This window comes from Phalaenopsis equestris, unplaced genomic scaffold, assembly GCF_001263595.1.
Source record: "Phalaenopsis equestris unplaced genomic scaffold, ASM126359v1 Scaffold000002, whole genome shotgun sequence".
Classification (NCBI taxonomy): domain Eukaryota; kingdom Viridiplantae; phylum Streptophyta; class Magnoliopsida; order Asparagales; family Orchidaceae; genus Phalaenopsis; species Phalaenopsis equestris.
Window position 1 is genome coordinate 40,527,430 of NW_018164444.1, and position 14,231 is coordinate 40,541,660.

General features: G+C 34.9%; 1 long non-coding RNA gene across 1 annotated transcript in view; it reads right to left on the minus strand.

The window, feature by feature from the left end:
• The window catches only part of LOC110039470, a 14,100-nt gene extending 339 nt beyond the window's left edge, over nt 1–13,761 (minus strand). Inside the window, exons 1-2 of the long non-coding RNA XR_002295525.1 lie at nt 13,647–13,761; nt 12,966–13,088 (exon numbers count right to left, since the gene is read on the minus strand). This is a non-coding gene — a long non-coding RNA (uncharacterized LOC110039470). The remainder of the gene's footprint in view (nt 1–12,965; nt 13,089–13,646) is intronic.
• Nucleotides 13,762–14,231: the final 470 nt, after the last annotated feature.

Below are 14,231 nucleotides of genomic sequence, written 5' to 3' on the forward strand. Positions count from 1 at the left end.
TATATGATTAGAGGCATTTACATAATACCAAATCCCTATGTTTTTGCAAAAGCAACTATTTTATTTATTACATTTATACCACCAAAATCATTCATATCATAGCCAAATACACTATGTTAACTTCTACAAGTAAACATTTTTTATACACAAAAGATATAGTGTGTGCATATAGCATTAAAAATTCCAAAAGGGGTATTCGAATGCAACAAGAAAGAGATGACTAAACTTGCAATCTAGCATATCTATCTATAGGGCTCATATCTCGAGCAAAGTCTGACTCCATTCGGTCTTCTTGGGTGATGGCAAATGTCGAAGAATGCACGAAGAGCGAAGCCTCCTATAATTTCACATCTCGACTGATACTCGAAAAATTATTACATATGTTCATCATACACAGAAATACGTGCGGTGAACCAATCAAAACACTCCACCTACCGAAAGTGTATGTCAGTGGACCCCAATTTAATTTTTTTTATAAAAAAAAAATCTGATTGGACACTAGACAATTTGCATCCAATGTCCGCACAGAATAAGCGATTCTGATACTCAGGGTCATCTTCCTTATACTTGATGATCGGGATAACATGACCGGTTTCAGATTCAGTAAACGCAAATATTGTAGCAGCCAGGGCAAAATTATCAGTAATTACTAGTTGGAAGGAAACACATAAAATCGAAATGATTTTCGTCAATCTTCACTTTATATAACTACCATGGACTTCCCAGCTTAGAGGCGGTTGTCAACAGATTTTACGGGTATTCCAAGCGATTTGGGAATGGGAAAATAAGCTTCATACTTGAAAGCATTCCATCCTTGAGTCAATCTTCCTTAATTTTGGACTCCTTCTGGATAGACAGGAATGTAGATGCAATTCGTCAAAATGTTTTGAGTTTCAAAGTCTCCAAAGGATTGAATTGAATCAGCGAAGGAAGAGGCAGATCAATGTGGCAGGCACAAGTTGGCGGACTTGAGAATAGTTGCATATATCGGCCATTATGTCGGTGAATCATGTTTAATTTTGCATAAAGACCAGTAGCTGATATGTAGATAAGTTAGCTAGTATTTCTTGATGTTTCTACACATTTTTATGGATAAAATTATACTTTAGGAAAGATATTTTTGTGTTTATATTGCAGATACAACAAGAATATGAAGTGGTGAAATCAGGAGGAGACATGAAGCTTAAAGGTGTAAAGTGAAACTGGCGCCTAGACGCCGGACCCATGGGCTCCTAAGTGCCACTCCCGGCTTTACCAACCCGAGAGGTTAGCGGGTGCCTAGGCACTGGACAGCTTGAGCGCTTAGGTGCCCGTCCACTCTTCAACAGACAGAGATCCTGGCACCAGCCCATGGGCGTCTAAGCACCAGAAACTGCCGGTTGCAGTTGCTGTAGTTCAGGACTTCAAGCGTGTGGATCGTGTGGGGGATGATGCAGGGCTACATAGGAGTCGTGGAAGCCAAGTTAAAGAGCCTATAAATAGCATTACATTACAGGCTTATGGGAGATTGATGCCAGTTGGTTACTTAGTGGGATTTGTTTGTTGTGGAGACCCCTTCGTTTTCTTCCAATGCAGAGGATAGAATGGTTCTACAAGAGCAACAGCCTAGAAATTTAGGAAGAGTGTTGATTAATTCATCTTCTTATCTTTGTAAAGGAGAGAAAACTAAGTCTTTTTGTGTACTTTCTCTTGTCTTTCACTTGTAGCAATTGGATAGTGAATTTCTCTTTTGTTTCCATGAGAATCTATTTGGTGTTTTTCATATGCTTCTCGAGTGGACTTTTTACTCTTCTTTCTGATAATTAAGTGGGATGGATGGAATGAGGTTTCCATAGCATACTAATTACTTTATATGGAGATGATAAACCTTTAGGGCTTAATTTACTTTTCATTCTGGCCAAGTAAATTATTAAAATATTTTGTGAACCATAAGTCTTGATAATTGCGATAATTTAGGATTACTATTGTAGGACATAAACTTTTCATTTTCTTCTGATACTTTAGGATTACTTTGTAGGACTCTAACAAAACCCCAAATTTCAAGTTAACACTAGAATCAGTATGCTAGATTTTTTCCTGACAAGGATTACCTCGTTCCCTGTAGGTACAACATTACAGACACTCTAAAATTTGATATTACTAATACAACATGTGCACTTGCGTGAGTCTTCTATGTGTTTCAGCACCTGAAAATAGTATCAAATTTTTTGCACCGTTGCCGGAGAAAGACGGTGATTTGACTCACAAAAATTTTAATTAAATATATAGATCTTAGATTTGAAAATTTGTTGTGTTAACTATTTTAGTTTAATTGTTTTAACTTTTAATTTGAAAAAACAAGAAAAACCAAAAGCATTTTTTGTTTAATTGTGTTTGACTTAATTATTTTGGTTTGAATTTTTAAGATTAAGGGTCGTTAGTTTGTATATGCATAGTTCAGGACCTACGGAACTTGAAACTTATGATTCTGAGCTAGAAAGAACTATTAAGAAAATTAGGAAACAAAAGAGACTTCAAGAACCTATAGGAGAGATGGCGAACAATCCACAAAATAACCTGGAGATTCATGAACCAACTCATGAACATCCAAATGCACATAGAACTTTAAGAGACTATGCTAAACCTACAGCAGAAGAAATTTATTTGAGTATGAAAACCCCTGTCGTTGAAGCTAACACATTCGAACTGAAGCCAGCTATCATTCAAAAGATGTAGAACAGCTAATTGGAGAGAACCCGTCTGAAGATCCAAACCTTCACTTAGAGAGTTTTTTAGAACTTTGAGCTACATTTTGCTCCAATGGAGTTTTTAACAATGCTTTTAGGCTAAAGCTTTTCTCTTTCTCCTTGAGAGACGGCAAAAATGTGGTTGAACTCATTAACACCCAGATCAGTTAGGACGTGGAGTGAATTGGCCAAGAAATTCCAATCAAAATATTTTCAACCTTCAAAAACAGCTAAACTTAGAAATGATATCACTTCATTTTGTCAGCATGAAGGTGAGTTTACTTGTAAAGCTTGGAACGATTTAAGAAACTTAGGAAGTGCCCCCTCATGCACAGCCCGATTGGTTGTAATTCAAACTTTTTACAATTGATTAGTAGGATCTCTTAGGCCTATCATTGATGCTGCCGCAGGTGGATCACCTATGTCAAAATCATTCGATAAGACATATTATCTGATTGAAGAGATGACCATCAACAATTTTCAATGGTCTTCTGATAGAATAAACCCTAGAAAAGCAGCAAGTGTACATGACAGACGTGCTTTCAATTCTAACTTCTCAAATAGCGGCTATATCAAGGAAGCTAGCCAGCTAAATATGAACCAGCCTCAAGGACCCCAAGTCATTGAGGAAAATTCATTCACACAACTAATCAATGCTAATGCTTCGCCATTTAAGACCCTAAATGCAATCAATAACTGAACTAAGAACCTTTATTCCAATTTTTATAATCATAGTTGGAAGAATCATCCAAATTTTAATTTGAATAACAATCAAGGGGTGGGAATTCAATAATGGACGAATAATAAAGCAAATCATCTTAAGATTTGAAATATCCAGGGTAGCACTAACCTGAGACATTCTTATCCTTCTGGTTTTAACTCGCACCAACAATTTAAGAAAAATAAGTTGTCTTGGGAGGAAATTATATTGCAGATGGGAACCCGTTACAAAGTCAAGGTACAACTATTAGGAATATAGAGAACCAATTGAGGTAGATTGTGATCTCACTTTGCAACCGACCCCAAGGAACACTTAGTAACACTGTGATCAACCCCAAGGAAAAGAGACCGTCAAGTTGAGGAGTGGAAGAGAGTTGGAGGAAGTGGTCCGGAAAGATTTTGAGGTAGAGAAAGATAACTTGGAACTTGAAAGTTATATGGAAAACCTTTCTAAAGATTCAGGAAAATCAGTATCACTCACTGAGAATAACTTAGAAAGACCACTACCACCATTTCTTCAGAGACTACAAAAGCAAAAACTAGAACAATAATTTTCTCGGTTATTGGAAGTATTAAAAAAGCTGACAATCAGCATTCATTTTGCTAAAGTTTTAGAGCACATGCCCAGCTATGTAAAGTTCATGAAGGATATTCTCAATAAAAAGAGAAAGTTTGGAGATTATGGGACTGTAGCAATTAGTGAGAACCGCAGTGCTATTATTCAGAAGATGCTTCCTCCTAAGCTTAAGGATCCTGTGAGCTTTATTATTCCATGTGCTATTGAAGAGAAGTTTTATGGGAAGACTATATCATTTAGGTGTCAGCATTAACCTCAAACCTATGTCTATTTTCAAGAGATTAGGACTAGGAGAGGTGACTCCAACCACTGTAGCCCTTCAACTTGTTGATCGATTGATTACTTATCTGAGGGGGGTTATGAAGGATGTTATATTGAATGTGGATAAATTTATCTTTCATGTTGATTTTATCATAATAGACATAGTGGAAGATTAAGAGATGTCCATCATACTAGGTAGACATTTCCTAGTCATGGGCAGAGCGATGATTGATGTACAAAAAGGAGAGCTGACAATGATAGTGAACGATTGGAGGTGACTTTTAATGTGTTAAAATCTATAAAATTTCATTCTTATTGTAATGAGAACGCATGTTATAGGATGGATCTCATAGATCAACTATTGAGCCGTCAATTTCTGCAGAGCTGTGAAGTTAAATCAGTGCAGCAAGATTTGAGTGAGGATGATTCTACAGACTTTATTGATGAATCAGCTCTATTGGCAGAAGATAACTCAAGAATTATTAATAAGAGGTTTGAGATACTTGATACTGCTGAAAATTATAAACCTCTTGTTCCTTCTATTGAGGAACCCCCTGAACTTGAGATGAAGATGCTTCCCAAATATTTGAAGTAAGCTTACTTGGGGAAGTCATCTACATTGTCGGTAATCATATCCTCAGAACTGATTAGCTCGCAAGAGAAAAAATTGATGAGCATTCTGACAAATTTTAAGAAAGCTTTTGGATAAACCCTGGCATAAAAAGGATTAGTCCTTCGATATGTATGCATAAGATCTTAATGAAGAAAAATTATAAACCTCGGGCAGACCCTTAAAGAAGCTTAACCTTGTTATGAAAGAAGACATCAAGACGGAGATTTTGAAGTGCCTTGATGCAGGTATTATCTATCTCATTTCAGATAGTGTCTGGGTTAGCTCGATTTATTGTGTTCCTAAGAAAGGGGGAGTGACTATGCTAGTAAACAAACAAAATGAATTGATCCCCACTAAACATGTCACCGGGTGGCGTATATGTATTGATTACAGAAAATTGAACTCAACCACCAGGAAAGAACTTTTTTTTACCATTTTTAAACCAGATGTTGGATAGGCTAGCCGGTCACCTATATTTCTGCCTTTTGGACAAGTATTCTGGATACTGTCAGATTCATATTACTGCTGAGGATCAGAATAAGACCACATTCATGAGTCGTTATGAGACTTTTGCTTTAGAAGAATGAGCTTTGGATTATGTAATGCACCCACAACGTTTTAGTGATGAATGATATCGATTTTTTGTGACCTAGTCGAGAAAGAAATAGAAGTATTCATGGATGATTTCTCAGTATTTGGCCCTTCATTCGACTCCTACTTAGATCATCCGGCCAAGGTACTGGGGCGATGTGAAAAAATCAATCTTGTTCTCAATTGAAAAAAGTGTCAATTTATGATTTCCGAAGAAATTATTTTAGGAAAATTTATGAGGGAGCTATGCACGTAGATCCAACCAAAATTCAAGTTATAGAAAAACTTCCCCCATCCACTTCAGTGAGGGGAGAGAGAAGTTTTCTGAGATACGTTGGATTTTATACATTAAGAATTTCTCCAAAATGACTAAACCTTTATATCATATGTTGGAAAAGGATGTCTTAATCGATTTTGATCATGATTGCCTAACTACATTTAACACTTTGAAAAAAAAATTCGTCATTGCTCCCATCAATGTCTCACATAATCTGGGAAGCTCATTCAAATTAATGTGTGATGCGAGCGACTACACTATAGAGGCAATTTTAGGACAGGCGCGACAAATGTTTTGGGTTATATACTATGTCAGTAAGACCCTTAATGAAGCTCAGATTACTACACTACTACTGAAAATGAGCTTCAAGCTATAATATATGTGTTCGACAAATTCAGGATGTATTTGATTGATAACAAGTGTACTATTCATACCAATCATTCCGCAATTTGATATCTAATGTCGAAAAAGGACACTAAAACATGATTGATCAGATGGGTCATGTTGCTACAAGAGTTCGATATCAAAGTAGTGGATAGAAAATGTATTAAGAATCAAATAGCGGATTATTTATCGAGACTTGATCAGGGAAATTCATGAGTATATGATGAAGATCAATGAAAATTTTTTTGATGAACAAATGGTTGTTATCGATTGGAACACTTTGTGGTATGCTGATATAATAAACTACATAGTCAATGATATTATACCAACAGAAGAAATTTGTTGATGATGTCAGATACTATCTTTTGGATGACTCGTATCTTTATAGGAAATGCAAAGACCAAGTGATTAGGAGGTGTTCATCGATCGAAGTAACCCAGGATGTTATTAGAAAATATCATGATTTTGAATTTTGGGACATTTTGGGATTGTATAGAACTGCTCCTAACATATTACAATTTGGATTTTATTGGTCAATTTTGTTTAGGGATGTAAAAAAATATGACTTGTCACAGATGCCAAAATGTAAGCAATATTTCCAAGCGAGATAAAATGCCCCTGAATTTTATTCTGGAGACTAAAATTTTTATGTTTGAAGTTTAGACTTCATGGGACTCTTTATACCTTCGTTAGGGAATTTATATATTTTAATAGTCGTGAGCTATATCTCAAAATGGATAGAGGCAGTGGCTCAGCCAAATTGTGAAGCTCAGTGTTATCTAAATTTTTATAAATGAATATATTTTCCAGATACGATATGCCTAGTGTTATCATTAGTGATGGTAGGGTCACTTTCAGAATAAAAGAATTGAGACATTAGCTGGAAAGTGTGGTATAAATCATAAAATATCCATAGCATATCACCCCCAAATAAGTGGACTAGCGGAAGTTTCTAATAGGGAAATCAAAAGCTTTTCGTAAAGATTGTCAATCCTAATAGAAAGAATTAGGCCCTGAGACTTAATGATGTTTTATGAGCCTATAGGACTGCTTATAAAACACCATTAAAGCTTTTTACTTGTAAGTTGAATTAGAACACAGAGCATATCGGGTTGTTAAAGAATTCAATTATAATATGAAGAAGGCTGGTGATAAACGTTTGGTACAACTAAATGAAATTGATGAGATTAGAGAATATTATTATGAAAATACCAAATAAATAAAGAGAAAAAAATGAAGAAATGGCATGATCAAAAGAATCTTAAGAAAAATTTTGAACCTGGATAGGTGATTTTATTGTATAAAACACGATTAAAATTATTCCAAGAAAATTAAAATTTAGGTGGTCAGGACTATTTACTGTAATGAAGGTTTATCCTTTTGGTGTGATTGATATTGAAGATCCTAAGAGCGGTAGTGTTTGAATTGAATAAACAGACTTAAACCATACTTAGGTGGAGAGAGACGTGTTTAAGGAGGTTTTGATGTTGGGTCATGATTAAATTATCTGGCAATGTCAGGCTGAGGACGTAAATCTAAGCGCTTCTTAGAAGGTAACCCAAATTTGTTTATATGTGTTAATGTTGTGTTGTGTGCGTGTATCTGTATTTGTGTGTTTTTATAAGTTGTGATTGGTTAGAGTGATTCCTAGAAGGATTAAGTGATTTGGGAGGATGAATTATTCAAATTAAGTGACCCTGGCATAATTTGGAGTGGGCGCTTAGACGTCACTGCCCCTGGCGCTCAAGCGCTGCTAGGCTAATATGGGAGCTTAAGCGCTGCCCACTCGAGCGCCTAAACGCCATTTCACAAGTAAGCAGCACCTAGGCGTCGCCCTTAACCTGTATGTCTATAAGCTGAATTCGGCCCGGTTTACCTCATTTACGTGATTTTTTCTCCCTATTTCTTCTTCAACGACCGAAAGAGCTTTCTTAGGTCATTCCAAATTCTTTTAAACTTCTTTAATACATGAGATTCTATAGGGTGGAAATCAGCTCTATAAGGTAAACTTCACTCTTTGAATTTAATCTTTCCTTTTTCATCTAAAACTTTCAGATTTTTCTTGAGGGAGCTCGAGTTAAAAATTTTAAAATTTTTTGGTGAGCTTTGATTCGTCTTCCTGAATAGCATATTGCTGGCATCTATTCCTACCTAACTCACCCTTTGTAATCTCAATCTATTGCATATTTCAATTGCCACGAATACTAAAGGCAATAAATCATAATCTTCTTTTGATAAAAAGAAGTTTGTTAGCTCGAAAGTTGATGAGTGATACAATGACTTCTTCGTACCGAAGAACTTGATTGCGGAGCGTGGATTCATAATCCTTGGGAGTACCGTTGAAAGCATGATAGTGAGTCGCATTGGGAGCATTTTTGTTACAATGCTGGTGGAGCAGTGATTCCGGTTGTTATGGAATTTTATTCTAATCTTACGAAGGCTTCCGATAAGTCAGTCTTTGTGAGAGAGAAGCTGGTAGACTTCTCTCTTGCTCGCATTAATGTGTTATATTCATTGAGAGATGTACCTGAGAGTTTTTATTTCAGCTTCACTCCGGTAGATTTTGACTTGAATGAAATTATCCGGTTTCCAACAAATGGTAAAGGGACATGGGAGGTTAGAAATGAAAATAAAATCAATTTTCCCTTTTCCAAGCTAAATGCAGCTTCTAAGGCTTTGCATTACTTCATTTCTACTAAGTTGTTCTCCTCTACCAACCTGAGCGAGGTCACTATGGATCGAGCCTCTAAACTTTTGTATCCAGACTATGAAATCTATTAACATGGGTCCCCTCATCCATTATGCTATTTTCAATGCTAGTAAAGGGGGATCTACTCTTGTTTGGGGTACCCATCTACTATCTTTTCCCTGTGCCAAAAATTCTAGTGTTTCTTTTGTGAATTGGGAGGAGCAGCTTCATCCTTTGAAGCATATCTCCAAAACCAACCTTACCTTAGCTTATATAGTAAAAACACTGTTTTTGGGCATGGGGCCAGTTCTTCTTAGCCTTCTACCTTTTACTTCAGACCTCATCCATCGACTAGTATGAATTCTATTTCAGATTGATTGGGGAGCATAGAGGATGACGTCTCCATCATACGGACAGGGTTCTATGACTTAGCAGACCATGACACATATGGCTTGGCAAAATAAAAGCAAATTTGATCTGTTTGCTAACTTCCAGGCCATTCAGCTGGAGATGTACCGGAGAAACCGGTGGATTGGAGGTGACAATTCCATTGAGTTCCCAGTGTATTCTCCTTACCAACTCTACGAGCACACTCGCCAGCCGATGGAGGAGGATTCTGAGGAGAAATATAATGAAGAAGAGGAATATTACGATGAGGAGGATGAGTGACTATTTCTTTTCGTATAGATGCATAAGATTTTATTTTATTCACTGTGGTAGTTAAATTATATTCTTGTTGGCTCAGTTTGTACTTTTATTGTGGAACTCTTTATATTTCTATTGTAATATTTGAACTTTCTAGTGCAATTTTATTTGGTATAATTTTTGGTTCATTTCAGTATCACTTTCTTTTACATACTTGTTGATTCATTGTTGATATGAGCATGTGGTAGGAAGTATTACTGTTTTTTATCTCCCCATCTAAACTCATGCTCAAATTACGATAAGTGTTTGAAATTAAGTTTAGAGGGAAGAATCACATGGTGCTTGAGATTATTTGTCTTTAGTAAATTAAATTTAAATAACTGTGTTTAGGAGGAAAGTGGGAATAAAAATAAAACTTTAATAATCTTGAAAAAGGAGAAACATAGTTAGCTAATTTAAACTCTATCTAAATTAAGACAGACTAGTTTTAAGTAAATTTTACAATTCAGCATATGAAAAAGTGATTAGCATATTTACATTCAAAAAGTATTAGATATTTGTTAAACTAGGTTCACTTAGATGTATATTTAATAAGAATTTAGCCTCCATAGAATTGTAATTTTTATAATTCTTAAACTTTTAAAACATTAAAAAAAAAGAAGAATGGGGTGTGCTTTAATTAAAAGAGTTGCTAGTAGAATTCAAAATTATTACAAGGTCTATCCAGATATAGTAATCCTCAAAGAATTATGCTTAGGATTGAAACATTCATCCTAAAGTATGAAAAAAGTGGTTTAAATGAAAAAATATATTAAGGAGAAGTCTTATTAAAAATTGATTTTACAAAAATTCTTTTTAAATTAAATACTCCACTGCATTCCTAAATTTATTTATGTTTATGAAATATTAGTAAACTATTTAAAGGAGAGCTTAATTCTATATATTTGATATATAGTTTGCACTATTTAGCATTTACTAGTTCCCTTTTGAAATATATATGAAATCATATTTTATTTGTAGAATGCAAAGTTTTTTATAGCTTATGGAATTGAGTTATTTAGTAGGGATATTACATTTTTTTAACTATGGATCTTTGAGGTATGATTATAGATAGTTTTCCATGAAACCTACTCCTATATGTTAACAATTCAATATTTAAGCTTTGGTGTTACTTGGGGACGAGTAACATTTAAGTTTGAGAGATTTTGATATGTAGATGAGTTAGCTAGTATTTATTGGTGTGGGAAAAAGTGAACTGTAGCTTAAAGGTGCAAAGTGGCACCGGAGCATAGAAGCCGGACCCTTGGGCGCCTAGACGCCAATCCTTGCTTTACCAACCCGAGAGGTTAGAGCTTAGGCTCCAACCATTGGACGCCTAGTCGCCGCGAAATTGGCGCCTAAGCACCGAACCTCTTGGGCGCATAAGTGTTTGTCCAGTCTTCAGCAGACAAAGAGCCTGTCACTTGGCGCCAGCCCTTGGGCACCTAGCGCCAAAAACTATCAGGTGTAGTTGCTGCAGATTGGGACTTTAGACGTGTGGGGGATCAAGTAGAGTTGTATAGGAGGCGTGGAAGCCAAGTTAAAAAGCATATAAATAGCAGTACATTACAGGCTTATGGGAGATTGATGTCAGTTGGTTACTTAGTAGGTTTTGCTTGTTGTGGAGATCCCTTTTTTTTCATCCAATGTAGAGGACAGGGTGAGTTTTACAGTAGCAGCAGCCTAGAAATTCAGGAAGGGTGTTGATTAATTCATCTTCTAGTCGTTGTAAAGGAGGGAAAGCCAAGAATTTTTGTGTACTTTTTGTTGTCTTTCAGTCATAGCAATTGGATAGTGGGTTCCTCTTTTGTTTCAATGAATCTATTTTGTGTTTTTATCATGCTTCCTGAGTAGATATTTTACTCTTCTTCGTGATTATTAAGTAAGATAGATGGAATGAGAATTTCATAGTATTTTAATTAATTTATATGGTGATGATAAACATTCAAGGCTTAATTTAATTTTCATTCTGGTCAAATGAATTATTAAAATATATTATGAACCATAAGTCTTGGGAAAGTCTATGATAGAATCAACTAGGTTTTCACATTAATCTATGGGGTATAGGTGGATATGTCTTATAGGGAGATGCAAATGTTAGAGAAATATGCTTTAATGGGTTAGTTATGCGATTTATGAGAATATATTCATTTCTAACCAAGTTTCTTTATGCTACCGAGAGAGGGTAAAAAAGATTATTGCTCATATTTGTCACTAAACTTTTCTACTTACAATTCTCAATTTCATGAAATCCTCTTAACTCATTACAAGAAAGAGCCACCAAGTATTTGACACTTCCAATATAATTGTGATAATTTAGGATTACTTTTATAGGACTTAAAATTTTTATTTGGTTGTGATGCTTTAGGATTACTTTGTAGGACTAACAAAAACCAAATTTCAAGCTAGGACTAAAACCAGTATGCTAGAACTATTCCTAACAAGAATTACCTCGTTCCCTATGGGATCGACATTTCGGACTCTAAAATCCAACATTACTGATATGACACGTGCACTTGCATGAGCCCCCTTTGTGTTGTAGCACCTGGGATTGATATCAGTAACCTAAGCGTCAATGATAATAGATACCATTGTACTCAATTCAATCTCAATTTCTGCGATTGTGAGTTTTGCCTTGTTTGTTTAGCTTCCAAGAAAGGTAGTTTGATAAAATTCCACTCATTGTAGCTTTGAAGGTGTTAAGCTCAATCTCATAATATCGAGCTTTCGGAACCTTCCCGAAACGGGAACTCAAATCCAACAACACAAGAGTTTATTAGCCTCTGAACATATTCAGCATTTATTATCATGGATACCAGTTCCACAGAATGAGCGACTTGTTCAGTTTTAGAAACTGAATTGCGCCTTGTTTTAGAGGTAGAAATTGTTGGCTTCTTCATGGAAACAAATTTTAAAGTTCATGCTCATTCGAACCACTTTCTAAGAGGAGTGTATCGTCCGTTTGACGGCGCTTGGTTCCTTTCTCAGCTTCTATAACGAAGTGACAGTTAGGTCACTGGTAGGAGAGGTTAATTTCTCTTTAACAAGCATTTTAAAAGAATACCTCAATCAGTTTAGAAAATGAGTCCTTCCTCAGGATCATTTTCATAGACATGTAAATACATAAGAATTAAGTTGTATGTATGTAAATCTTTCTCATCAAATTTGCTACAGAATATTCCAATCCAAAAGTCTCTCGTAAGAAAATCACTGCTAATATGATTTTTACAGTTACAAAAATGAACACAAAAGATGATTTTATTTTCAATTAAATTTTATTATTTTGAGGAATTTATCCGAAAATTCATGATGCTTAAATTGAATTATGATTTCTTACAAACAATTTTAACAAAAATGGGGTATATCTGAGGAATTTCATCATTTTTTTTCCAAAAAATAATATAGAAAAATCAAATGAGCCATGGAAGAGATAAAATGCGAACCATATGAGATGTCTCCATAAGAAGGCCAGCAAACGGTCGAGAAGATGGAATTGGAGACGTTCTCTTGCAAGATTAACTGACTGGTTTTGATACTCCAGATTCGCACAAAGCAATCTTCCCCACCTGAAAGTAATATAACAGACAAAAAGGTTGCTTGCAGTGAGGTTTAAATCTAATAAGATTTCAAGAATATGAAGAACTTTATATCTAATGAAACATTATTATTGCCTCTTTAAGTTCTATATTTAATAGACCCTTGTACTTGTTTCCAAGCCATAAGAACATTTTACATTTAAATAAAGGGAGATTCAGATGCATACCACTCAATTCTTATGTATTTACAAATCTAACTCCTAAACTTCAATTGTTTAGTTATGCATGAAAAGATACATTTCACTTTATGAAAGTTCAATGGTAATATTTTGTATATGATATGAAAAATTTAGGACGTAAAAGTGTAAAAAAGTAAAATTTAGGTGTTAGATTTGTAAAAACATAGAAATTGGGTGGTATGTATGTAAATGCGCATTAAATAAAATAACTGGGTTCAAAATCTTATATTTTTGCAATTTTTAATAAAATATATCATAACAGATGATGTGACCCTATTTGGAGAGGGAGTTTAGCATGACTCAAACAAGAGATATCACGAAAAAATATTTAAAAATAAAAAATAAAAACCTGACAGCAGGAATGATTCGGATGAATTGACACTTAGTTGCCGATGGCTGTGAGAATTCACGTGGCCCTCATATGATTGGACAGCTCTATTAAGAAGACGACGATCAAAGAGTTTGATCTGTGTTAAGGAAAAGTAAAGTAATGAGGTGATGATTATTAAACATTTTTCTAGTGCAGTCATTGTTCACACTTCACAATTAAAGCATTTATTTCAAGGGGGTTTACATACAGACCACACATTTCTTATGTATTTAGATATTGACATCTAAACCTTAATATTTAGTTGTATAACATCTAAATATTTATCACCACATCAAAAATACTATTAAGATCAAAACTTAGTTGTTACGTATGTGCTCAAATGTATAGCACATTGGTTGCAAACAAAGTATGGAATTCTAGGGTGCTGAGTTCGAGTTCTAATTGTCTTAAAAAACATAGGAATTGTAGGATATGTAATTAAATTTTCGATCTCAAATGGACAACGGAATGTATAAAATATAGAATTAAAATAATAAATGCGATGTCATAAGTTCTTTCTCCTCACAAAATTAAACAATACTCGGACTATTCCTTGGCTTGAGA